Genomic DNA, 27863 nt, shown 5'->3' with positions numbered 1-27863 from the left:
CCCTTCCCATGGGCAAGCATCAATCCCTGACATTAGTGATACTCTGTTATGCTTACAGACAGGAGTCCAACATGACTGTCCTCTGAGAGGCCCCACGCATCAGCTGACTCAGACAGATGCAGACACCCACAGCCAAAGAGTGAATGGAGCAGGAGGAAGGACTGCAGCTCCTAAGAGGATAGGAACTCCACAGGAAGACCAACAGAGTCAGCTAACCTGGACCCTTTGGGCTTTTAGAGACTGAATCACCAACCAAATTGCACAACCACTGGACCTAGGTCTACTTGCACATACGTACCCAGTGTGTAGCTTGGTCTTCATGTAGGTTCTGAACAACTGGAGGAGGGGCTATCCCCAAAGCTGTTGCATGTATGTGGGGTACTTTCTTCTGTCTGAGCTGCCTTCTCTGGCCTTAGTGGGAAAGCATGTGCCTAGCCTCAGAGAGACTTGATGTGGCAGGGTGGGAGATACCCAGGGGAGTCCTCACCAGCTCAGAGGAGAGGGGGAGGGGAGATGGGGGAAGAATTGTGGGAGGAGGTGACTGGGAGGGAGGCAGCAAAGGGAATGTAAAGTGAATAAGTAACATAATAATAATAATAATAATAATAATAATAATAATTCTTTTTTCTAGTTTCTATCTACACTAACACGTCTTCTTTATGTAAAAAAAATCTAGTGAATTTCCATTAACTACATAACCGTAAGGAGAACGAACTTCTCAGTGGAGTACATGCTGAACACCGTGTGTCGAAAACACTAAGTAGCAGGTATTGAGAGGAAAGGTTAACCCTGAGGGCTGGGCTCATCTTAAAAGGTTCCATGAGGAAGTTGTGGCTTTCGTTAATCCTGCAGCAGGCATTCCGGTAACAGAGGCAGTGTGTGTGAGTCAAAGCATGTGTGTTAGGAGCTCGGAGGGGGACCCACTCCTGCAAGGGAGGACAAGTGCTCAGGCCACATACATCACGGAGCCATCACACACAGAATCATGCGTGCTTGTTCACATGTGAAACTGAGGGTCATGGAGAATCTTAATGCCTGTCAACAGTTCTGTGGAAACAATGGGTCTTTTTGCAGTTCTGTTTACATTACCTAGTAGTTTCAAAATACCTACTCTAAAAATACATGCCATCAACTCAAGAATTCCTAAAAAAAATGGTGTTTAAGGATTCAAAAGATTAGTTATAAGACAACATTATAAGTAGATTTGTTTGAATTTTAAATGTTTCATTGAAAGTCATCACGTCAGAAGGCACAGAACACTTCACAAAATGCATTTTAGCCTGCCAATGTTTGAAACAACTCATTTTCTTTTGTTGTTTTGCTTTGTTTTTCTTTCGAGACAGGGTTTCTCTGTGTAGCTCTGGCAGTCTTGGAACTAGCTCTGTAGACCAGGCTGGCCTTGAACTCTTAACTCTGATTGCCTGGAGTGCTGGGATTAAAAAGGCATGAACTTTCCTTGCCTGGCTAAAGCCTGCATTCTTTTGGAGAAACCATTTCAGAGTCCAGAGCCATCTGAGCAGAGGCAAAAAAGCCCCGGACTCGGCTTGCTCCCAAGTAAAGTGTGTGATGTGAGCCGAGAGGTCCGGACTCCGCGCTCACTTTTAGGAAGTGGAAGCGACCGCCAGGGCAAGCGGCTATGATGGGTTGATTTAAAAACCGGAGCACAGTAGGGTTGTCCTCCCCCTTCTAGGTCTACCCTCTCCTGCGCATTCGGTGGGCACGTGAGGCCGCGGTCCAGCGGAGGTATCTACGGAACTGCCTTTTCCAGCGGGCCCTCATTTTCTTTTAGTAATTCATTGTTTGCTATAATTAATGAGACTGGTAAAACTCAGCAAGCAGTTATTTTTGTCTTGTTTTGCTTTTTAAAATCATCATCATCATCATCATCATTATCAATATTATTATTATTGTTCTATGGTAACTTGGTAGCTAAGCCTTCTTTTTTTAAAATTTTATTGGATATCCTCTGTATTCACATTTCAAATGTTGTACCCTTCATCCCCCTCCCATCCCTCATCCCCCTCGACTTGTCTCCATGAAGGTGCTCCCTCTCCCGATCACCCTCTCTATGTCAGTGCCTTGGCTGTTGATGATGCTCTTCCCATGAGGGTGCAAACCTTTCAGCTCCTTCAGTCCTTTCTCTAGCTCTTTCACTGGGGTCCCATGTTCAGTGATGGTTAGCTGCAGTCATCCTCATCTGTATCTACATGACTCTGGCAGAGCCTCTGAGGATCCATGTCTGGGTCCTGCCAGTAAGCACTTCTCAGCATCAGCAACAGTACATGGCTTTGGTGGCGCATATGCTGTGGTTCTCCAGGTGAGGCAGTCTCCGTGGATCTTTTCTTCAATCCCTGTTCCTCTATTTGACCTTGCACTTTCTCCTCTGTTTTGTTCTCCCTTTAAGAAGGACTGAGGTATCCATATTCTGGTCTTCCTTCTTTCTGAGCTTCATAAGTTCTGTGGATGGTTCCTTAGGTATTCTGGGCTCTTTGGGGGGTGGGTAGTATCCTCTTATAAATGAGTAAATACCATGAGTTTTCTTTTGTGCCTAGGTTACCTCACTCAGGATGACAGCTTCAAGTTCTATCCATTTGCCTAGGAATTTCATAAACTCATTGTTTTTAATAGCTGAGTCGTACTCCATTGCTAGCTAAGCCTTCTACTTTGCTATGACCTTGACATAAATATTTCTTCTTTCAATAGAAAAATCTTGGTCTTGATCTTGTCAACCTAAGTACAGATGTCCAGCTAAATTTTCCAAAATAAAGCAAAGGCTTTTAATAAATGAAGCGTGATTGACCAAAAAGCACTTAATCTGTTACCAAAATACGAATGTGCCCATCCCTCTAATTCTACTACTGACTAACTCCCACTTACAAATGTCCCCGGATCTAAAATATGTGTTTGTATCTGTCCAAGGCCATTGTCCCTCACTAATACACAATCAGGCTGTTTGGATGAAACTATTACTTAACTGAGTGAAGGTAGAGAAGATTTAATTTACAGTAAATAAACCTGAGGAGTGTAGAAATGAGGATTCATTGACGCAGGGACAATTCTTGAGTTTGCTCTTGCACCAAGTGAGCTAATGTCTTGGCATCGTGCCCGAGCTTGCCCTGACACTGACTTGTCCAGCGAAAGTTTAATTACAAGTATTTAAAGGAGGTAGCAAGACCCATTTTTTCTTTTTTTGATTTTCACTTCACAGGGATTTTGTCAGGAACAGGAAGGCCACAAACATGCTAAAGCTCTATACTTTAAATCCCCTCACACCACGCCCAGATTAAACAGGAAGAGAAGATTTGCTCTCAAATGCCCAATGTACTTTCCATAGATTCATGCTACTGTGTCAGCATCTGGGCTCTGTCACCAGTCCCACTATTCCAAAGTATTCCTCTGCACTCTAAGAGCACAAGGGGAACATGAGCAAATTGTGGAGTATACTTAAGCTGCAAACGAGTTAAGACTAGTTAAGAGAGGCTTACTGCAAACAAGAATCCCCTTACGAAAAAAACCAGGGAAGCTTGGGGCTAGAGTGATAGGTCAGTTGGTAAGAACACTTAGTTCCCTTGAAAAGGACCAGGATTGTGTTCCCAACACCCACACGACAGCTCATAAACACTCAGAACTCCAGTCTAAGGTGATCCTATGTCTCCTCTTCTGACCTTTAGGGTACCAGAAATGCACTTGGAGTACACACATGTGAGCCCAAGACCAGTCAGGTAAAGATAGTGAGTACCAATCTCAAAATTAATCAATCAATCAAACAAACAAACAAAAACCAAGGCCATCCATAGACACGATATAAATATTAAAAACTCGGTGAAGCTTTAGTAACACATAATTTCTTTAGTACAGATTTTCTGATGATCGAGCAAGATGTCTTTCTTTCTTATGTTCCTTTCTTTTTAATGGTTTGATTTAATGGAGGTGATTGGTTTGAAACAGGCTTTTGCTATATAGCACACACCATTAACAACCTCATCATCCTCCTGCAGAGAGACTGAAGAGAGAACACAGGAGGGACAGCTAAGAATAAGGTCCGTTTCATGGTTCACATGGAAACCTAATACAGTAGTAGTTTCTTACAGTGTGTATAGCTGCGAACATATAAATGGAGTTCCCCAGTAACGGGGGAGACACAACTTCAAGTACACACTTCTCACCACTGAGTGAAGTGCAGTGTCAGGAATGGATCACATCTACTCAAATTGTTAGCCAAAGGGGTCCCTGGAAACCTCCAAGCAAGTCAGGCTGTTGCCAAGGATACTGGTTGCTCTCCACAAATGAAAGGCAAGGCCCTACTTCTGAGACACCATTTACATATCTCACTGAACACAGACAAGTTGATCTGGTGCCTGATTAGGGCATTCGCCCCCACTGACTAATGCTCCTGGTCCTGGAAGGCAGTCTGCATGCCACCAAAGGTAGAATGTAATAACCAGCACATGTACAAACCCTTTCATCTACAATAGTCACTTGCCTGCATGACATGCTCGGGCAATAGTGGCACAAACATTGTGGGTGTAAACAAACACTATGTTGAATTAAAAGTCGATCCCATGAGATAGACTCCATGACCATTTTGGGTGGCCAAGAGCCTGAGACTATATTGGCCATGGATCTAGAGAAAATTAAATACTACTATCTGTTAAAGGAACACAGCAGTAAAATGAGTCCTAACAACAAATATCACTATCTTGTTTGGCCAGCATAGGAGAGCTTCCTTCTGTAGTAGATGGGAACTAATACAGAGACCCATGTTGGACAATGTATATTGTGGGAGGCCTTGGAACATTGAGTCCTAGATGGAATGTCATCATCAAATCTCTCCCCTCAGGGCTCAGGAAAGTCTGTGAAAGAAGAGACATAAAGATTTCGAGAACCAGGCAGGATGGATGATACCAAATAAATAAGGCCTTCCAGACATAACAGAACTGATGGATGTATGAACTCACAGAGAATGAGTGTGCATAGAACTTGCATGGATTCAAGCCAGATGTGCTCCCAGCACTGAGATGGAGAAGTAGACAAGAGCTTCCATTAGATTACTTTTAGTAACTAAAAATTTAGTTTATCTAAGGGAGTATCTCACTGTAGGGCAGGCCTCATGCCCAACAGTAGATGGCCAAGATAAATGACACTCAAAGATATTTTATGGAGAATTTTTATTGTCTCATATTGCTTTGTGTGGGCTTTTATTTTTCTAATGATTTCTGATTTTGTGTTTTTATAGGCTTTGTGTATATGGATGTGTGTGTGTGTGTGTGTGTGTGTGTGTGTGTATGTGTAAACATTTTACATATCCTTTTTTTCTTTTTCTGTTAGTAGCTTTGTTTTATTTTTGTTTGTCTTTTCTATGTGCCTGTTTGTTTTCCTAAGAGGGGGAAAAAAAAGGAAAATAGGCATGGGGTTGCATGTGTGGGAAGGTGGGGAAAATCTGGGAACAAACAGGAAGGGTAGACTGTGATCAGAAAATATTGAATAGGAAACAGTTTAACTTCAACTAACAAAACACCTTCAACATTCAAAAATGTAGTTAAGTTGGTATAACCTAATCTTGACCTGCCCAGGTCTTTAACACATACACACTATATATATGGTCAATAATATGTGTTGTTTTTCTATAGTCAATGACTACAAATTCAACCACCACCGAGTTTGTTAAAATGTGAGCCCTACTTAACAAGAGAAATTTAATGGGGGATACAGACATGGATCTAGATCCTGATTGCCATTCGCCACTTTGAGTATATTGAATAAATAATCTACCAACTTTGTCTAAACTGGACAAACACTAAAATACAGAATTTCTGAGACCCTTTCTACCTATGCTCAATAACCGTGGTTCTGTCCTTCAGTAAGACAGCTGAAGCCGCCGTGACTCCACACTGCTGTGGTCCATGAGATGAAAGTTAGAGAGGATGGTGGGCAGACCACACTTGTGCTCATGAGATGTAAGTTAGACAGGACGGTAGGCAGAGCTCTTATGCTCCATGACAACAGCTAGCTCATCCCAAGCATTGAGTAACCACCATGGTGTGTTGTTAGTGCTGCTGCTGCTGCTGCTTGGTTCACTGATACACCTCTCTCACCCAGAAAAAAGAAAAAGACTGACAAATGGCAGGTACTCCACCACCAACTAATGGATACTCCTTATAAGAGTCCCACAGTCACTTATGTGTCCTAGTTGATAAAGATGATGCAAATAAGGATTTGGATACATAGCAGGGTGACTGACTAACGAATGGGAAAGTCAAGTTCTATAGGACACCGCCATGGAAGGCCAGAAGAAAGAGCTGCCCTCTTTCTCCCCAAGCAGAAGCTCTACTGCCATTGGTCTATTCAAGGACATAAGTTATACTCTCTTTAAAGAACTAGTTAATTTCTCCCACAGAGTGTTACAAGATGGGGCACTACCACTTAAACACAGTACACATCATATTCCAAGCATCACGTGGGGACCTTTTCAGGGAGATCGTCATTCACACTATCTAATTTTACTCTTTTTTTTTTTTTATTTCCCGTATTATGAATGAAGAGAATGAGAGTGAAATCTTTCATCATTATTTTCCAAATTTGCCCAAAGATAAGTATAAACTGTGCAGCTGGTTAAAATAGCACTTGGCCCTGCTCCAAGTCTTCTGACTCAGAATGTTCAGGCAAGGAGCCCAGATCTGTCTTACTCAAGAGCTAAACATTAACCCTTGAGATGGGAGCCACATGCTATTCTCTGGGATGCACATGCTAGGCCACGACAATGTCTCATCTTCCTATAACACATCAGTTTTATAAGCCGAATTCATAAGAGTGCTAAACATAGCCACAAAAGGAATATGATGGCAGCAGATCTTGTGGGGGAGGTGAAGTGCTACTAAATTCCATGACTTGTGGTGAGAGGATTACAGAAAAGCAAGAGAAAGGGAAGGCAATTCAGTTACAGTTTTTTTTCCCTTTAGGCATATGCCCTCCTTCTGACACCCACGGAGGAAAATCAATCCATATTTTCTGCAAATCTCAGCACGAAGCAAGAGGCTTTTCAAGAAGCTTGTGCGGGCTGTTTGAAACAGGACCTTCCAAAACCCGTATTTCTCAAAGGTAACATTCAATAAAATTTTCACAATGCTCTTCTTCATTGTGTATATAGAGCTGGTATTTTATATATAAAATACCATAGAGAGCATCACTGAAAAAAAAATGGGATGCATTATATCTTCAAAGAGAAAGATGTCACAATTCTCTGATTATATCAGCTTTAACTGAGTCTCCTTAGAATATTTTACTTACATAAGAATATTCTACTTGCATTTCCTAGAAAGATGTTCTCTTTTTATCTGAAGCATTCTCACTGGTATGATCTTCAGGAGCTGTAAGAGGGCTGAGAGAAACTAATGTAAATATCCAAATAGATATTTTTAGATCAGATATGATAAAATTGTTTCATGTTAAATTTACTGCAGTCTGTCCTGGAGTGAGCATTAAGGTAACCATGCCAACTAAACAAGGAGTAAAAACTCCTGTGAGGTCATGTGTATTACAAATCAGAAGTTTTTCTTGCTATGGAAACCTTCATGACAAATACGTTTAGAACTAACAGAATAATATCTTCAGATGAGGCAACATATCACTTCTTAACTCGGAAGAATTTAGACTCTTTCATGAAGAACCAACCAGATTATGTTGTTTAGAACCTCACTAAAAAAAAAAAATAAAATAAATAAAATAAATAAAATAAAAAATAAAAAAAGCTTGGAAAAAAGACCAAAGACATCACACACATCTGAATGGTGAAACTAATCTCACATGTTTAGTCTTGGAAAGTATGGTCCTGGGAAACTCAGATCCTACTTCACTGCTCTAACCAAGTCACATGAATTAACTGGTCATATATATAGACCTGAGAATCCGAGCAACACACAGAAGTTGTTAGTTGATTTAAAAGTTTTCATTAAATGGTGCAAAATTGCTAAGGAAGAAGACAAGCAAAAGCATCAGCAAGCCCTTGACAAGGCAGTCCAGAAACCAGAACATCCTCCTGTCAACCAAAGCAGGTAAGTGGGTGGAGCAAAAGAAGAGAGCTAGATGACAGGGAACAGAGAGGTGTAAGCAGCCTTGGCTCGTGCCTGTCCTCCTCCATCCCTAAACTACCTATTTGGTCATTCTGTGTAAAGAAGAGCCTCACTCGGAAGCCCAGACTGTCCGGGAACTCACTACTTAGCCCAGATGAACTTTGATGTTACAGTGTTCTTTCTGCCTCCATCTTCTAAGTGCTAGGGTTCCATACAAGTGTCACCAGGCATGAATCCTTAAAAGGTCTTGTTACTATTCTCATAACCCACACAGTGGCTTGTTCTTTCATGCATATAAATAATTGTATTAATGAGCATCTGCTTCTAGAACCAGGCTGGGGTCGGGACTGGAAGACAGTAGTGAGAAAGTGAGCTTACTGAGATGACCTGGGTGTGCAGTATTGTTTCCAGCCTGACAAACTATTCTGAGGAAGGAGGATATGATGGTTTGTATATGCTTGGCCCAGGGATTAGCACAATTAAGAGTCTGGGCCTTGATGGGGTGGGTGTGTCACTGTGGGTATGGGCTAAAGACCCTCTTCCTAGCTGCCTGGAAGTCAGTATTCTCTAGCAGCCTTCAGATGAAGATGTAGAACTCTCAGCTCCTCCTGCACCATGCCTGCCTGGATGCTGCCATGCTCCTGCCTTGATGATAATGGACTGAACCTCTGAACCTGTAAGCCAGCCCCAATTAAATGTTGTCCTTATATGAGTTGCCTTGGTCATGGTGTCTGTTCACAGCAGTAAAACTCTAAGACAGAGGACAAAGGAAAGCTGCATTAGCTTATCCCCAGTAAACGATCATTAGCACAAATACCCCGAGAAGCAACTCAAGGATTACTATAGGGCTGATGGTTGTTTCTGTTCTTCCACATTTTGGTTCTGATGACTTAAAGAAACTGTGACAGAACAAGAAATCGATGGTTCAACAGCAGATGCACTACTACATGTGAGCTCATTGCTGATAAAATACAGAGAAAACTTATGCTTTGAGATGCCGTCTCGTCTCACACTTTATGTCCCCAGTTCAGATCACCATTTATTAATCTTCATCAGCGCACAGGGCCATATCAAGTGTTAGTCACTTTAGAAACATGGCCCCCTCACAGTGCTTGATAAAGAAGCATTAATCATTAATCATTGGAGAATGACTGAAAACCTAAGTTTTCTGACACCGTGTTTTCATACCACTCAATAAAGAGAAATCGTGCAACCACTGAATAAATGAGAGAAACGGATGCGCTGGTCACAGTTTAATAACAGGGCAAAATCTAATCTTCGAGTATTTCGATGGCTAGAAATGGAGCTATCAGACTTCACGACAGTTCAGGCTTCAGACACAATAAACTTGCTAATTAATTTGTGGTTTCTTACACAGGAATCTCCAGAGTGGACATAACATGTAAAGCCAACAGCTGCTATTCTAGTGACTGAAGACACAGTGCTAGTTCGAAATTCGCCTTTCATCCTTGAGATTCTTCATCCATTCTTGAAATGCCTGACCCTTATTTTCCTTTAGTGAAAATGGTCATTAAAAAAAAAATCTTTCTTAAAGATTTCCACAGTTGTACTGATGGTTTCCTACCCTATCCATTCAGGTACACACCCTAAGCATGTTTGTTAGTGTTTCTTCTGCACATTTAAAAGTCACAAGGCTTACTTACAATTGGCAACTGAATAGTGAACTGAAATTCAGCGATAGCATCATTTAAGCTTACTAGGAAGCTCCATGCCCACCATCACTGACTGATGGAGGCTTGTATTCTGCCAGTCTATGCTACGCAGTAATTCAAAGCTAGTATAAGCAATGTATCAACACCATGTTTCAAACATAACAAAACAAAAAGGTAGGAAGATCTCTGCGAGTCCAGAGCAAATCTGGGCTATGGAGTAAGACAAACAAAACAAAAGTCTTGGGATGGAATCAAAGCTTCATTATCCATGAGTCTGGTGAAATGAGCAAGTTATTTAAGCACAGAGTCTTCGTCCCATTCACTTGAGTTTACTGAATGATCAATTTTTAGTTCTTTTGTTATGTTTGATAGCATTATACACTCATACAGCTAGCAGAAGCAATACAGAGAGAGCATGTGTTCCCTCGCCCTGTTTCCCTGATAGTATCTTACATGACAATATTACAGTAGCACATGGAGATATCTGTTCTCCATCTCTGTGTCATTCAAAATGTTACGTAAGTAAAACCATAGTCGCCATTCTGAGAGTGGTGTTTATCTCTTACCACAATTCTTTGAGATCAAACTAAATTGTGGTATAAACCAATAGCTCATTCATTTTTATGTCTGAGTCTTACGCTAAGATATGAGAGTTCAATTTAACTATTTACATATTTTGTTTGATTTGGGAGCACGGTAGACCAAGCCCTCAGCTCTACATGCCTTAAGTATGCACTTTTACTGATAACTATGCTCCCAAATGACAATGTTGATCTCACATTTAGGACTGCATATCAAAGGCAGTAGCTTGCCTTTACATCCCTTTGTATGGTCTTCTCTGAGCAAATGGTTTTAGGACTGATGAGTTCATGTCATTAATTCCGTTGTTCACTGTGCTTCTAGTGTGAGCATTTTTATCTAGTCCTAGGTTCTGAAGATTTCCTCCTACGTTTACAGTTATTAAGCCTCCATTCATCACAGGCTCCTTTTAATCTGAACCAGGTAATACAGAAACAAAGAGTGGAGTGGGGACTGAAGTCCCCATCCAGAGGCTGCCCCACCTGGGTATCCATGCCATATGCAACAACCATACCCAGTCTCTATTGCTGATGCCAAGAAGTACTTGCTGACAAAAGCCGATATGGGTGTCTCCTGAGATGCTCTGCAAGAGTCTTCCTAATACAGATAAGGATGCTAACCATCTGACTGAGCATGGGGACCCCAATGAAGGAATAAGAGAAAGGACTGAAGAAGGTGAAGAAGTTTGCAACCCCATAGGAAAAACAACAATATCAACCAACCAGACCCCCCAGAGCTCCCGGGGACTAAACCACCAAAAAAAGAGTACACATTGGGTGTGGGAACCCATGGTTCCAGCTGCATTTGTAGTAGAGGATGATCCCTTGTCTGGCATCAACAGGAGGAGAGACCCTTGGCCCTGTGAAAGCTGGATGCCCCAGTGTAGGGAAATACCAGGGTGGGGGGGCAGGAGTGGGTGGGTGGGAGTGGGAACATCTTCATAGAAGCAGGGGGAGGGGTAAGGGAGAGGGAGGAAAGGGGACAATATTTGAAATGTAAATGCATAAAGTATCTAATAAAAAAGAGAAGAAAAAGCAAAAAAGGAAGTACTCTAGAGTAACTTGATAGACAAAAAACAGTTACTGCGCTGAATGTAAGTATCACATTTAAGAAACCACAATTGGACAAACATCAGAATGTCTCATCTGTACCAGATCCTATTTGGCAAGGCATTTGCTTGAGACAATGAGGCAGTAGTCTTGTGGTTTCTAAGCAGATAGTGATGAGCACAGAGTAATGCTACTGATCAGGCTGTGAAGCCTTCCTGTTTGCACTGTGATGCTGGTTTGCTTCTTAGAGCAGTGCTGACATCTCTCTCAGCCTCATCCTCTAGAAGAGACTTGAAGGGATAATGGGAATGCTCCCAGATTGTACAAACCCCTGACATCCATCTCTCTGAACCCATCAAATGAAGACATTATATTTGTTTTAAAGTCTGGTTCACACGAGATATTTTACCACTTATATATCAACTGCCCACTTTTTCTTATTTATTTTCATCCGCTGTTTGATTCTATTTTACTGAGACACAGGTTGAAATGGACCTTGAGCTTTCGATCCTCCTGTTTAAACCTTCAGAATATACCGTCATTACATTGTGGTAATTTAAGACTTAAAACTAAATAGCAGTGCTTGAAGTAAATTCTCAAAGATTACTTCATCCAATACCCCATGCCAAGAACTTTTACATGCGCGCGCGTTGCACACACATACACACATTATAAAAGTTTTTTAAACCTTAGAAAGGGTCTCTGTGCCATGGCTGACCATGAATATGTTCATATTCACATTGCATTTTTAGTAACTTGCATTATGATTCTCCTAATCTGGACAACTCTATCTTCCATCCAGTCCTATTGGGAGGGAGAACATGGGATTGTACATTATTACTATATTAAAATTTGCATTTTCACCACCACATAGCAAGTATTAGAGTCTTGATTCTCTAACATGCACCTGATGTTGTCTCTTGTGTTTTGAGAAGAATATTTAGCGTACCAATTCTAGTATCCAACTCAAGAATTCACTGCATTTTTCTCATGACCCATGGTTTTTATTCATTTACAAAAGATTTTTAAAGCATTTTTATAGTTCAAAAAGTGACCACGAGGGGCTGGAGAGATGGCTTAGCTGGTTCAGACCACTTGCTGCTCTTCCAGAGGTCCTGAGTTTCCAGCAAACACATGGTGGCTCACGACCATCTGTAATAGGATCTGATGTCCTCTTCTGGTGTGTCTGAAGACAGCAACAGTATACTCATATATATATATAATAAATCTAAAAATAAATAAATAAATAAACAAACAAACAAGGAACCATGTAAGTTCACCTAAATATCTTCTAAACATTGAATTATATCCGACATTTCAATTACAACATATGGAATTTTTATGTTTTAAACATAACCATTGACCAATTTTAAATTATATTATGGTAAACTTACTCCTAAAATATTTTGCTTTTGATTTTATTTATGATCCTTCTAATCTAACACTGTCTTGTGCGTGTTCTGAGGTTCTCATGCCTTGCTCACAGTAGAAAGAGGAAACTATACTTTTATTAGGGCAGCACTGTGCATTAAGAATTAGAAGTGTGTTATCTATAAGTTGTGGTATTATAAAGGAGAAATGTTTCCTTTCATTAAGTACCTTATTTTTAGATCCAAAAGAGATAAAGAGTGTTTCTGAAGGTTTTTACAGAGATAGAAATAATGATTTTTCTTTAACTGAAACATACTTATAATTGGGATTTAGTTTTCCTTTCAATGTGTCACGATGAATTTATATGATGTATCTACAAGACTAGATGCTACCTTTGGTCTACCTGTCCACATATGTAAACTATGAAAAATATCAGAAATAGGGACTAAACCAGCCCCATCATTCGTTTTATAAATAGTTACTCAGTCGTTTATAGAGCTCTAAAACAGATTATGGACACATAATGATCACAGCTATACCAAAGTTTGCCTATCAACACACACACACATGTATGCAATAAAAATTATTTTTCAAAGCAGCTATGAATTTGAAGGAGGGTGGGGAGGAATATATGGAGTGAGGGAGAGGAGGAAAAAAGTTGTAATTTAATTATAATTTCAAAAATTGTAACGGTTCATATAGGTCACGTGATCGTATGCTATATATGTGTATAGTTAAAGTAAGAAAATAAAAGGTAGTGTTTGGAGACGAGTTCCAACCAAAGCTGCTGGCTGAAGACACTTAGGATAGTGGTGCTCCTTACACGGACACCTATGCATTATCGCTGCAAGGCCTTAAAACCATGGAGAATGATTGCTCTGGGTCTTAAAATGTCCAAAAAAAAAAAAAAAAAAAAAAAAAAAAAAAAAAAAAAAAAAAAAGAAAGAAAGAAAGAAAGAAAAAAAAGAAAACCTCTCTGTTAAACTGGCCTAAGTCTGTCACTGCTTTGTTTGTGAAACGATGATACAGAGCCTGGGAACAGAGCCGGGGGACGTGGTAATTTAGCCTGAAGTGAAGCATGTGCATTAAAAACGATGCTTAATTAGGTATCTAAAGATAGTATGCACGCTTATTTTGAAAAACAGACATCGTCCTGTTTATGACTGACCTACCCTTCTGGGTATTTCTCTTTTTCCTGTTTTTTTCTTTTTCTTCAGTTCCAGTAATCTGATCATAGGTTGACACAGCTCTCCAAGGGGGTGTCTTTTTAGCTGCAGAAGCCCACTCCCACGCACTTTTTTCAGAACAGCACCATTTTGATGAGGTTTAGAATTCCTTTTAAAGCACTAAAGTATCCTCTTGGCGATTAATAATTCAAAGTACAAAAAAAACAAAACCAAACAAATGAGCAAGTTCAAGACTGCGGCATAAGAAACAGGTCTGAAGATAACATAATGTCTGTCTGAATGTCTGTCTGAATGCCTGTCTGAATGTCTGTCTGAATGCCTGTCTGAATGTCTGTCTGAATGTCTGTCCAAACGAAGAAAAGCAGCACAGGCTTTCTTGGCAAAGCACTGGTGTATCTTTAAAGATCTAGTGTCTAGTCAATGGCAGTAGGCACCCTTTTCTCTCTAGAAAAACCTAATTCCATCGCTATTAAATCATTTGTCTGATGGCTTATTGAGAACGGCTTCCCAGCAGCTGTTTTCTATCCTGCTACTTCTACAACTGACTTGTTCTTTTTTCTTGCTGTCGCCCTGAGAGGTGGCTTTAATCAGTGGCAATTCATGGTTCTCCTTCCAAGCCCATCCACTTAATCCTCTATAGCATTTCACCTGAAACCTCTGCAATTTAAAGACAGAAAAAGGAAGCCCCCCCACTCGCGTCTCATACATTGGATGCAATAGGAATGATTTTATAAATGATAGGCTTTTGCTTTTGCCCACTAATTACATCTTAAAAGAGCAAGGAATAAAAATGTCTTTGGTCTGGAAGGCTTATGTGGCATTTAAGACTTTCCAGTCATAAACTCCTTCGGCTCTGAGTAAAGGAAACACCTCAGTCACCTGGAACCCTTGAAGCCACGCTCTGAGAAGCAGAGCAGGTAAATGGGAAGTGGATGCACTTTGACATGGCCGTGGCTTCTGGAGGCACTCCACCCTCTAAGTTTTGTACACACCTTTACATGCATGCTATCACATAAAGGAAAGTAATGAAATCTTCCTCAATGATCTTTAGAGACTTTAATGCTGGAGTACTTGCAAGAATTATAGCAGGAAGGTAACATTTCCAGGTTCTCTCCAGATCCGTGATAACATATTTATTACGTTTAGTTGATCCATCACTGCCAATGTTCCAAATTAGAGAAGATTTGAAAGTGAGGAGCCAGAACATCTTCCATCTTAATCAATGTTTTAATCAAGAATTAAGGAGTTTCATGCTATGTGTGTCACTAATGGATTAGCCTGTGGAGCAGATGCTCAGCCCTCACGCGGTCTCAACGTTCCTTCTGGTTTCTGTTTACTGATCAGGAATAGAAACCTTTTTAGAATAAGTATTCACTGGCAACATAGAACATTAAGAACAGAACCTACGAGGTATTTAATGTGAGGCCAAGCTATGATATTCATTCAACTGAACCCTTAGAAGTTTAAAGTTTCTCTGACACAAAGGGACTGGGAAAAATCATTACCCATCAGCTCCCTTCCAATCAGCTCCCTTCCAATCAGCTCCCTTCCAATCAGTTCCCTTCCAATCAGCTCCCTTCCAATCAGCTCCCTTCCAATCAGCTCCCTTCCATTCTGTCCACTACATTCAGTTGAATTAATCTCTTACTTGTAGGGAGCAGTTTGTGCCGCACCCAAACATGGTGCCGGCTTCCCGCCGAGAACTCAGCAAACAGAGCTGTTGCCCAGCCAAGAGACTTAATGCGCATGTGCCACATACGTCATAGCCCGCTCTCGGGGCATACTATTGAGTTACTGGAGGGCGCACCAATCAGGTAGCGACACGAGTCTCCTGGGCATATATAAGCAATGCTTTTTTCTCCCACGTGGAGAAGTCCCCTACTCAAAGGAGTCGTCCCCTGCTCAGGGAGATAGATCCCCTGCTCAGGGAGATAGATCCCCTGCTCAGAGTATTGTACAATAAAGGTTCGCAGAAGAATCCTGTGGTCGCACGCCTTTTCCTGCCGGTGGGAAGTGGGGCGCGAGACAAGTGGTGCCGAAACCCGGGAAGTGCCGAGGGGACCTTTCAGTTCGCTGAGGTGGATTCAGAACTGCGAAAAGGTAAATGGTAAGCTCCGAGAGACATGTCTCTCTTTGGATTTTACGGGGTGCCAAAAGAGCGTGCCAAAAACTTAGGCATGTCTCTTCTTGGATTTTCTCCGGAAGTAGAAGGGTTATTGCTTGCATTTGTGGTAACTGTCGTAACATTACTGTTGTGGAAGTTATCTAGACAGAAAGTTATCACGCAGCACCAAGGGGGTGGGTCAGAAACGGAGCGTAATGAAAGAGGAAGCGCACAAGAAAAAATCTTAAGAGGTAGTCTCCGAGAGACATGTTTAAAACAAGTCAGAAACGGAGAGATGGCGGAAAAACCGCCAAGAAAAGAAGGGAGTGCGTCAGAAAAAACTATAAGTAGTAGTCTCCGAGAGACATGTTCAAAACAAGTCAGAAACGGAGATATGGCAGAAAAACCGCTGAGAGAAGAGAGGATCTCGCCCCGGGAAATGAAGTACAAGTTTCCCGGAGAGGATACTTTGTATCCGCTAAAAGAGCAAAAAGCTTTAGAGCTGACAGAAGAAAAATTAGAGGATGAATTATTTGAATCTGTGGAGGAAGATTTAGAGGAGGAGGCAGCAGAATGTGAGGTGGAGCGGTTTCAGCCCGGACAGAGGACTCCTGTAACACAACGGGAAGCTCTTAAAGCAGCCGCCGTCTCTGTTCTTCCGCTTTACCCAGAGAGGAAGTGCGATTTCTTTTGTCCTCCGGAGACATGCCATATCATCAGGCAAATGTTTCCCTTGTTTGAGGATGATCACCCCGAACATAAGCAAGTTAAAGAGTTGGCAGAGTCAGTCCAAACTTATAGAATCACTGCTAATTATACAAAAAACCTGGATAGGCTAATGCCACCTGGATTGCCGGTTGCTGGCCTATTTCCCAGCCAAAGGGTAATTTGTTTATTCCAGCCCAACCTAAGTGGTCACCTTTCTGTACAGGAAGAGATTCAGCCCTGTATCCTTGGATTGGCTGTCAATCTCAGGGTGTACGTTGGGCAGTTAAGGGACCTCAAATATATGGGGCAACCAGCTCCCCAGTAGTCTGGGAGCAGGAGAACCCCCGCGGAGAGCCACTCCACGTTCCGCGGGATTGGACCTCCCTGCTACCACCAGAATTGTCCTGACTCCACAAATGGGAGTTCAGCCTATCCCTTGTGACTTTAATGGGCCATTACAGGCTAATACAATAGGGTTGCTTTTGGGACGTCATCTGCCACCCTTAAAGGTTTGGTAGTACACCCTGGGGTGATTGATCAAAATTATAAAGGCCAACTAAATATCATGTGCTCCTCCCCTAGGGTTTGTTTCCCATCTCAATTGCTCATCCTCCCCAATAGTCCTGCCCAATTTGCATCAAACTGGGCGAGAAGGGAGAACAAAGGGAGAAGAGGGAACAAAGGCTTCAGTTCTTCAGGAACTGACTTAACATATCTATTAGTAGATTTAAATACTGGCCAACCTTAATTTGGCAATTAAAAGAAAACTTTTTAAAGGACTTTTGGACTCTGGGGAAAACAAAAGCATCTTATCTACTAGGTGGTGGCTGCTAAGTGGCCAGTTAATCAATCTTTCCATTTTTTGCAAGGCCTTGGCTATGAAGCCAGTCCTGCTATTAGTTCTAAATTATTAAAATGGAAAGCCCCTGAGGGACAGAAAGGAACTTTTACACCGTATGTCCTTCCACTACCTGTTAATCTATGGGAAAGAGACATTCTAACAGAACTAGGTCTTAAACTTATGAACAATTATTCCCTGCCTGCACAAGAGATAATGATTAATATGGGGTATATCCCCAAAAGAGGCATTGGCAAATGGATGTCACCCATGTTCCCTCCTTCGGAATATTAAAATATGTACATGTGTCCATTGATACTTGCTCAGGAGTTATCTTTGCTTCTCCTTTATCAGGAAAAAAGGCTTCTCATGTTATTACTCATTGTCTTAAAGCATGGAGTGCATGGGGCATTCCTAAAGTGTTAAAAACAGACAATGGTCCTGCATATACCTCAGCAAAATTCAAGCAATTTTGCCATCACATGGGAGTTTCACTCCTGACAGGATTGCCTTATAATCCTCAGGGTCAAGGCATCATTGAATGTGCTCATCATACCCTAAAGGTTTATTTAAACAAACAAAGGGGGAATTGAAGAGGTGCCCCCCACACCCAAAATTTCTACTATACTTCTTACCTTAAATTTTTAAAATTTGGATGCTCATGGCCATTCAGCTGCCGAGCGCCAAGGACAATGGCTTGTGCCACCTAAAGAGTTAGTAAAATGGAAAGATGTCCTCACTGATAATTGGAAAGGCCCAGATCCTATCTTAATACGATCCAGGGGAGCTATTTGTGTTTTTCCACAGGAAGAAAAAAGCCCGATTTGGATCCCAGAATGTCTAACACGTCGAGTGCTACCCGGTGTTTCCAAAACCAATTCCAGTGGAACATGATGCTACAGTCTTCCCTAAGTTTTTCACCACCAATATCAACTTGGGTGGGGGTGGGACTCTTTGGAGCAATCCTTTGCTGCGGACTTGCATTGCTTCTCTGGCTGGTTTGTAAGCTCAAGGCCCAAACAAAAAGAGACAAGGTGGTTATTGCCCAAGTGCTTGTCGCTCTAGAACATGGAGCATCAGCCAATATCTGGTTGTCTATGCTTAAGCAGTAGGTCGCCGGCCAGACAGCTCTTGCACTCCTAGAACTTCGGTTCATTGCACAGGATTAGAGTGTCTGGTTTGAGCAGCCCATGAGGGATGCCGAGCAAAGCATCGCACTGAGAGCCCCTTGTCTCGGGGTATCTCTGGGAGGTATGTCATTTTGCATGAGGGTTGCCTGCCCCAGTGTCCCTCCTTCAGAAAAACGGCAGAGTGACAGGTCAAGAGTACTACGGGCTACAAAAAGTCTAGCAGTTACTCCTGTACATGGTCTTTATACACCTTAATGAGGATTTGACTTCTATCTCCGCCCTCCTAATATGGGTGTCCTACTTTGCTTAAAGAATAAAAGATAGGGGGAGATGTGGGGCGCTGCCTGTACATTCTCCATTACAAGATGGCGCTGACATCCGGCTGGAGTTAGCAGTAAACAAGTCATGTGCGCACGTGCTGGGTAACTTTCCACTCCTTGAGCTCTGCCTCTCCCGTGGTGTCATAGGGCCTAATGAGTTTCAACCAATCAGAAGGCTCCACGTCCAAGGCGAGGACAGATTCCTATATAAGGGGATGGGCTAGATAGTTTGGGGTGATGACAGCCCTGCTCCTGATGCTTTGGAACCAGAGAGTCAGAGGAGAGGCAAGATGGGCGATTCTGTCGGTGTTTCCAAAACCGATGCCCTTTTGCCTTAATGCAAAACTATTTTCTTGTTTGTTTGACACCATTAAAACCTTTGATGTACCGTACTTGCCCTTAAACACGGAGATAGCAGGGTTTGGGGATTATAGAGCTCTTGCCTTATCAAGTATTTTTTGGCATGCTTTTGTGCAGAGAGACTGTGTTTCTGCTCTGGATGGTGTGCAAACTCCGTACTCAACAATAACGTGACAAAGTGGTCATAGCACAAGCTCTTGCTGCACTAGAAATGGGCACCTCTCCCTCTGTTTGGCTTAGTATGCTTAAGGAAAAGTGTTGGGTCTGTGTCTGGATAGCCCCTGCACCCTGAGCCTTCGAGGCATTGCACCAGGAATGGGTATCCTACATGTAGGCAGCCTTTGCACCATGCAGGGCTTGTTCCCATTGCACGCAGGAAGGTGCCTTACCCAAAATTATTGCTGATCATGGTCTTGAACCCTAAAGGTCCAACAAGAGCCTGATGGTTGATCGGCCATGTTTTTATTTAAGAAAGTAGGGGGAGATGTAGGGAGCCGTTTGTGCCGCACCCAAACATGGTGCCGGCTTCCCGCCGAGAACTCAGCAAACAGAGCTGTTGCCCAGCCAAGAGACTTAATGCGCATGTGCCACATACGTCATAGCCCGCTCTCGGGGCATACTATTGAGTTACTGGAGGGCGCACCAATCAGGTAGTGACACGAGTCTCCTGGGCATATATAAGCAATGCTTTTTTCTCCCACATGGAGAAGTCCCCTGCTCAAAGGAGTAGTCCCCTGTTCAGGGAGATCCCCTGCTCAGAGTATTGTACAATAAAGGTTGTTCGCAGAAGAATCCTGTGGTCGCACGCCTTTTCCTGCCGGCGGGAAGTGGGGCGCGTGACACTTACTGTCTTGTAACTGAAGTTTAACTGAGACAGAATGATATAAAGTGATCCTTAAGTACAGCTATCTATATAAAACAGACATATGCATTGTTTATATGCATTAACTCTTTTGGAGTAATTCAGCTCCATAGAACATCGGGATCATTCTTTAAGACTGATATTATTAAAAATGAGAGAAGCATTTATATGTAGTGATAAAAAGAACTCTGAGATTCTGTGGAAATGCCCAGTGTGGCAGCAATGATTGTCTGTACAAATATTAATGCTAGCTTCTTGTTTAAAAATACTAACGAGTGTAAATTATAGGAAAGAGTTGTAAGATGCATTGTTCTGCAGATGCTCAGGGACATAGTGTTTGCCTTGCATTCTTGAAGTCCTAGGTTCTACACTGCTCCACTGCCACAAAGAAAAAGGTTTAAGAAACAATAGAGGTCAGAACCGAAAGACTACCCATCGGGGGCGGGGTGAGCAAGATTGCAGGTTGAGTAGCACAGGACTGTATCCAGTATGCTGGCAGGCAGGAGGAGAAAGGAAGACTCAGGGATTCTCTAATCAGTGAGTGACTCTCTCTCAAAAGTCATGAAGAACAACTAAGGAAAATACCAAATACCTATCTCTGGTTTTCACAGGCCCACTTGCTAATACAGGCATACCTATGCCATAGGAAAAGAGAAAATTAAACCTACTGGATGAACCCACTGGGCTCAATTCTGTTCCATCTTAGGGTCAAGTTAATAAAAACTAAAACTTTAAGATATCATTTTCTTTTTAAAAGGTTACTTTAACATTAAACCCCTTTTTCTGCCTAAAAGTATATCTCTAATGATTTATGTAAGTGTATGGTACAATCGTCTACACAAAATAATTTTTAAAGCTATGGGTTTGGGCACTTCTTTAAAAATTTTTTGGTGTTAAATTATAATTTAATGTTGGCCACACACTTGATTGCATTATACAGAATCATACAGATATTGAAATGACTCATGTAACTTGCCTTTGCAGTCTAAAAATGTATGCACAATTATGTTATTTGACCAGATGTCTCTAAAGCGTAGCCTGATTAAGTCTGCATGGTTGGTCATTCTGTTCACTTGGGTTGAGGAAAACATAAATAGCAAGAAAAAGAACCTAGTTATCAGCGTGCCTTTTACATTTCATTTTATTGACAAGAATCCCTTTTAGTTAAATTATCTCTTTATATTATGATATATGATCATTTATATTATGATTATATGACAATTTATTAATTGTTTAGGTATCAGGGACGAGAAAAAATATATCCGGGAGTCAAAATTATCGGCAAAGCAAGTGTTGCAAGATTAAATAATTTATGCTTTAAAGCACAATGTTTTATGCAACTGATTGGCTTGGCTTTGTTGACCTCGGGATAAGCTAAAGTCATGTTTATCTAGCATTTATTGTTGGGGAAAAAAATTGCTAAAGGATGAAAAAAAAGCATTGGTTTCCCTGAGGGAGAGAAAAGAGGTGTAGTACACCATCCCTTTAATCTCTGGGTAGAGAGAAAGCTCTGTGTGCGAGGAGGCTTTGATGAATCTGTGGGCCGTGATGAAGACAGAAGCTGCATGTTCCTTCTCAACGTTAGGTTTCTGCCTCACTGCCTGCTGAGCAGCCCCGCCGGCTCCTAACACACACAAGGTGGTGCCTCACAAGTTTCACTCCGTGTGTGCAATGTGAATATTTCCGTTTCCTAAGGTGCTTGCTGTCTACTTTCCTCACAGGAGGGTAGGCTTCCAGAGAGCAGAGAACTGAACTTGAAGCCCTAGAGCAGCAGCTGACATAGCAACCTGACCATAACACATCTTACTGAACGGATGACTTTGACAAGGCTGTAGAGAGGAAAGGAAAGGGAATGAGGATGTAAAGAACATGCTACATTTGAAAGGCCAAAGTTACAGAACCATGATGGCCAAACCTCTAACTATACCTAATCGAAATGATTAAGTGGAACATTCTAGAAGAATTATGACTACCACATAACCTTCATATTGCAAAAGCTTTCCAGGATGATGACGATCAGAAAGTCAGCTGCATTTATCCATGTCTTCTTTTCAACTGAAAAGCAAAACAGCAACAAAGTCTAAGCCTTACACCATTTAATAGGAGCTATAGTCCTGAAGCTTGTGTCAATTAGTAAGGTCTTTGGGATAAAATATTACAATTGCTTATAATCATATTTCTAAGAAAGAGATTGTGATTATGGAGAACAATGTCAAATTTCTGTCTTGAGCACTAAGTGTCTCCTCAAATATCACTCTTAATCGGCCTTTTTTTTATTTTCCTGCTGTTATGTATAAACTTCATTTCCCAGAGAAAAGATAATTCACAAACATCAAAATTACATTATTCTCCTTGACTAGAAATGCATATTTGTAAATTGTTGCTTTTTAATATTTATTTATTTAATCTGTGTGAGTATATATTTGCTGTCGTCAGACACAGCAGAAGAGGGCATGGGATGCCATTATAGGTGGTCCTGATCCACCATGAGGTTGCTGGGAATTGAACTCAGAACCTCTGGAAGAGCAGTCAGTGCTCTTAACCACTGAGCCAACTTTCCAGCACACCCATTCATCTTTTTTTTAAAGTCACTTTTTGCAACAGTTACTGGCTATATTTCCGAATGTGAAATACACAACCTGCTCTCTCAACCACTAAATCGTATAGCAATTTCAGAGCTAGTAACACTCACAATTTTTAAATTTAAATTGAATAATGTAGAAGCTACTTATGCTACTGTCTGACAGAATTTGAATATTTTAATTGTGTGCCATGTATGCTGTATTTTCTCAGGTTAAAAGTATAATGTCATGAGCCTCATTATTTAAATCGTGTGTGTGAAACCATTTTTTCCTGAAATACTTTGACATGTGCACTAAGGAGTTCTCCCAGCAAAACTCAATTGCATTTTGGCATTACAATTCCTTCCAGGTTTGGGGATGAAGGAGTCCTTCGATGTTTACTACATTATTACATCATATTAGATGCGAGAATCGTACAAAGAGAGTATTTGAACTTAAGAAAATTAGAAATGCTCATGTATATAAACAGCGTCCTCTGCATAATAACACTGATTCGTTCCCAGCAGCAACTGCTTTTTCTCCAGTTGATAACAGCTACCATTATGCCAAATATACTCTTTAATGAGTCAACAGCTAAGTAAATTTTGTTAAGAGCTTCAGAATTGTGACCCTAATAGCCAGAAAGTGATTGGTTATTGCTTAGCTTATACATGTTCACTAAGGTCATTATACACAATATTAAAATGAGAAAGTACCACCCACGTGACTCAAGGTAGGTTTTAGAAACTTCAAAGTTATCATTCATCTAACATGGTGTGTGCATGTGTGTGTGTGTGTGTGTGTGTGTGTGTGTGAGTGTGCACGCACACACTAGTGTACAAGCATAGAAATGCCTTAGAAATTGCATGCTGCCATACAAATCCAAGATGCTGGTTATTAATGTTGTTGTCAGTGATGGCTAAAATGGTAATGCATGTAACTGATTTTAACCCTACCATGTGAAATTTGAGAAACCCAGGAGAAAATTTAAGGATTGAAATAAACAGAGATGTCCTATCTGCACTTGCCTTCTGTGTTCAGTATGTGTAACTTCCAACACGTAGAGCGAGGCCTCTCTGTACGCCTGGCTTGTAATTGCCTGTTAACTCACCCCTTTGCTTTTGCCCTCGCCACCTTATAATCTGTTTTCAGCACACAGTGCTCACACTAAGCCTTTTAAAGGATAAATCTGTGCAGGTCATTCCTCTGCTTCCCATTCTTCAGTGGCTTCTCCCTTCCTGCAGATTGAAAGCCCTGGCTCTTACAGTGAGCGGCCACACACTACCATGTTGGCTTCTCCACCCTGCCCTACCTTGGGGACTTCTCTCCAATTTTCCCTTATTCATTGTCTTCCAGGCACAACAGCAGCCTTGCTCTCTGTACACAGGCAGGCTCCCACTATGGGGACTTTACATTTGTCAATTACACCCTCCCTGTGTCTTCAAATGGTTTCGTCTTTGGCTTCAAGTCTCTCTCTGTTCAGCTGCTACCTCTTCAAAGAATTATTTTCTTCAACCTCATTATTTCTATAGGTCAGACACCCTCTAAGTCATTTCCGTCATTCTTTGTGTACCTCTAAAATATTCACTACGACAGGGATGCTTCAATGACAATGACGGCTGCACCCTCAGCCCCTAGCACTATGCCTCACACAGGCCAGCGTCCATATGCATTTGTTATTAGATGCGCTACACCAATATCACACATGCACACAGGCACACATACAAGAGTTCCATAAATTACAAGGTTATAACAGTTTTGTTGTGTTTGGTTTTAAAGTTTAAGTTAACGTTTCTAAACATTTCTGAAGCTCTAACATACTCCTAAAACTTTCTATTTGGTCGACTATCAATATCAGCCGAGAGAACGCACTTAAATCCAACCTTCATTAAAATGGCAAAGGCTAAAAAATCAAACCAACTATATCCATCTTTGATTCTCCTCTACAAGGACTAGAGATTAGAGAAAGCAAACAAGACATCCTAAGAACGTACTGAATTTTGTTCTCATAAATGTATAAAAAACAAATGCTCCCGACTGAGCATTCTCGGTCATAGTTTACTGAACAACCGAAAACAGCTCAGGCTGAGATCTGTTCATGGAACATCTGGCCCTGGAGACAAAGTCCAGGAATCCTCATTTTGCTAATTCTAGAATAATCTTACTTGAATGTGATAAAGCCATGTTCTTATCTGTCTTTCAACTCTTTTTTTTTTTTTTAAACTGATGCACCAAACAAGTTTTAAGAAATGCAATTTCTCTTAGGAAATATCGGGGAAAAAAAAGCCTCACAAATAAGATTTACCAAAATTTTGATTTTGTTTTTGGAGTAGCTTTGAAAGGATTATGTAGACTAAATCCTAGCGTTAAAGATGCTGGTATGTAATTTTATTTCAAAGCCCCAAGAGAACGGAAAAGTCCCCTGTCCAATCACATGGAAGTGGAGTTCCCCAACACATTCCTTCCCATTCCTCACATCCTGTAGCTCCGATAACCCTCGTGTAACAAATTCTTTCACTGTTCCATGATTTTCCAGATGTTTCTAGGAGAGCTCGCTGGGTCAGAAAACATCAACGAATAAATAATAATAATAATAATGATAAAAAATCCCCAATCAATTTAATGAGGATTTCCTGTTCTCATAGTTATCTCTGCCCTGAGAAAAGAAAAAAAAAAAAAAAACATAAATAACATGAAGCAGAGATGCAGGCCCTGACACAGTAGTGCTGGCCACCAGCTCTCGATGGCCTCAACCAGGATCATGGAAACAGAAGAGATTGCTCTCAGGGACAGGATATCTACAGAAGGTGCCCACAGTGCTTCCAGCATCCCCTTTAACTGCTCCCTCCTCTCAGCTGTCTTATACTTTGACTGTGTCATGATATTTTCAGGCATGGAAGAAAATGCCAATCAAATCTCTCAATTAAAAAGTTCCCTCTTTCTCAAAGGACTGAAGGAGCTGTAGGAGTTTGTAACCTCATAGGAAGAATGATATCAACCAACCAGACCCCTTCCCCCAGAGCTTCCATGGACTAATCCACCAACCAAAGAGTACACATGGAGGGACCCAGGGCTCCAGCCACATATGTAGCAGTGGTTGCCCTTGTCTGGTATCAATGGAAGGGAAGGCCTTTGATTCTGTAGAGACTCGACGACCCAGCATAGGGGGATGCTAGGGTGGTAAGGTTGGAATAGGAGGGTGGGTAGGGGAGCACCCTCAAAGAGGCAAAAGGGAGGGGGAGGGGATGGGCGTTGCAGAGGGGAAACTGAGAAAAGGGACAACATCTGAAAAGTAAATAAATAAAGTAACCAGTGAAAAACCTTCCCCCTTTCTCTGTCTTCTAATACAGTGCAAACAGAAATTACAAACATGTTATAGGTTTTTTTAAAAAGTGCTGCTTTGAGTGAAGATCAGGCAGTTCTGGTTTTAACCTGTTCAAAACTGCCTGTGTCTCAGAGAGAAGACATAAATGAGGACTGTTTGACTCAAAGCAAGTCTCTTGGCTACTTAGCTTCTCTGTGCTCTGGTTTTGGCTGAGGTTAGTTATGAGGTTTACATAACACTCGCAAGGAAACAACAGACTTGTTGCGATTTATCCCTCCAACAAATTTCTTTCAGAAGGATACACCTGAGAATCAAAGGAAACAAAGGTTCAGTGTGGGAGAACAGACAGTGTAAGGCTCCTGAACCCACACTGGAATGGCCCAGCCTTGCTCAAAACAGTGTGATCACAGTTAGGTTGGTTTTAAGGGACATTTCACATTTCACATCCTACTTGTTAAATGAGAAATCACTATGTATCCTGATAACTAATGTCTACGGTCTCAAAGAAGGACCTAAAAGGTTGTAGCCACTGTGAAATTTGAGCATTTCTCAAATATTCTGATTCTAACAGATCACTGAACTGGAGAATTGGAGGCAATCATATGGGATCATCTCGAAATCATGAGTTCAAGGGCGAGAAGAACTTGGGGACCCCAGCTTACCAAGACAGTAGGTGAGAATACAGAGCGTGACGTTTGGGAGATGGACGTGACGTATAGAGTGAGTGTATCAGAGAGAGAGAGAGGGAGGGAGGGAGGGAGGGAGGGAGGGAGGGAGGGAGAGAGGGAGGGAGGGAGGGGGGGGAGGGAGGGAGGGAGGGAGGGAGGGAGGGAGGGAGGGAGAGAGAGAGAGAGAGAGAGAGAGAGAGAGAGAGAGAGAGAGAGAGAGAGGTGCCTAGGAGCAAGCCTATGAACACTGAGACAGATGCCCTGAAATTCACATAGCTTCCTAACATACTTTAGCAATTGTAGCACATTAGCATAGCAGAAAACGTATTTTTAGTCGATGTGAATGTTCTATGGGGAAAGAGTTAGCACCATTGTTAGATATTTACTGTGCCAACAGCACCACCCAGGGAAATACACAAACTATACAAATATACAAAATAACTATGAGTTATCGTCATATTATTCATAACCTCACAGTATAGGCAATGACTCTTAGTTATTGATAAACATATCTCTATCCCATATACACCAATATGTGAATGGTTTGATTCTTACCTATAAATAATTCGAGCTAATTCCCCAAAGATTTCACCCCAGATGAAAAATACCTTTTAAAAAGCTGATGGCATACTTTGGGGACAGAAAGTGCAATAATGAAGGGCCTTACAAAAGATAAGCATATGAACCTACATTTCTGCTTCACACACTGTTTCTGTGGTTTCAATATTGAATAATAAGCGTGTTATTTCTAACGAGATAATTCTTATTTTCCTCAGATGTAATAAAAATGCCAAAGTCTTAAAATTTCATGCCTGTGTAGTGGATTACAATGTTATCAAATGCATCCAACATGGTAGTTTTCATGAGTATTATAGTAAAATGACTAGGAGAAATGAGAATAAGGAGACAGATTTTTAAAAAAGCAAGTTCTGGCAGGTAGGGTAGCCCAATGGGTAAAGGTACCTGCTACCAAACCTGATAACCTTAATATATTCCCCAGGACCCATGATACAAGGGCATAATTTCTTGCAAACTGTCCTCTGACCTCCACATACCCCC

At 41.4% G+C, this 27863-nt stretch overlaps 1 protein-coding gene across 12 annotated transcripts in view; it reads right to left on the bottom strand.

The window, feature by feature from the left end:
* The window catches only part of PAM (peptidylglycine alpha-amidating monooxygenase), a 270816-nt gene that overhangs the window by 175344 nt on the left and 67609 nt on the right, over positions 1-27863 (bottom strand). The window lies entirely within an intron of this gene.

The sequence above is a fragment of the Micromys minutus genome, assembly GCF_963924665.1.
Source record: "Micromys minutus genome assembly, chromosome: 19".
NCBI classification, from domain to species: Eukaryota; Metazoa; Chordata; class Mammalia; order Rodentia; family Muridae; genus Micromys; species Micromys minutus.
This window is presented reverse-complemented; position numbering and strand designations above follow the sequence as displayed.